Raw genomic sequence first — 628 nt, forward strand, 5'->3', positions numbered from 1 at the left:
AAAATTTTTCAATTTTTCGGACTTAGAAAATTTTTTCAATTTTCATTTTCGACAACCTCTTCCCTATATAGGAAAGTAGTGGATGTTCCGGGCAGTAACTGTACGAAAAAGTTGATTTCCGAAATTTTGCCGGACATTCACCTGAGCTCAGGCCGGGCCGCCCGCTCAACTACCGACCGGTCTCCACCAAAAACCGGTCTTGGAAATTTTAGGACTTAGAAATTTTTTCCAACTTTTTTTCTTTCGCTCTTTCTCTCTTTTTCAGCCGCCTTTGCTCGTCCCAGTGCCGCCTATAGCTTCACTATCCATCGTCGGGACTTAGAAAAATTTTTCAATTTTTCGGACTTAGAAAATTTTTTCAATTTTCATTTTCGACAACCTCTTCCCTATATAGGAAAGTAGTGGATGTTCCGGGCAGTAACTGTACGAAAAAGTTGATTTCCGAAATTTTGCCGGACATTCACCTGAGCTCAGGCCGGGCCGCCCGCTCAACTACCGACCGGTCTCCACCAAAAACCGGTCTTGGAAATTTTAGGACTTAGAAATTTTTTCCAACTTTTTTTCTTTCGCTCTTTCTCTCTTTTTCAGCCGCCTTTGCTCGTCCCAGTGCCGCCTATAGCTTCACTAT

Source organism: Daphnia pulicaria, unplaced genomic scaffold (genome assembly GCF_021234035.1).
Source record: "Daphnia pulicaria isolate SC F1-1A unplaced genomic scaffold, SC_F0-13Bv2 h1tg000098l, whole genome shotgun sequence".
Taxonomy (NCBI): Eukaryota; Metazoa; Arthropoda; class Branchiopoda; order Diplostraca; family Daphniidae; genus Daphnia; species Daphnia pulicaria.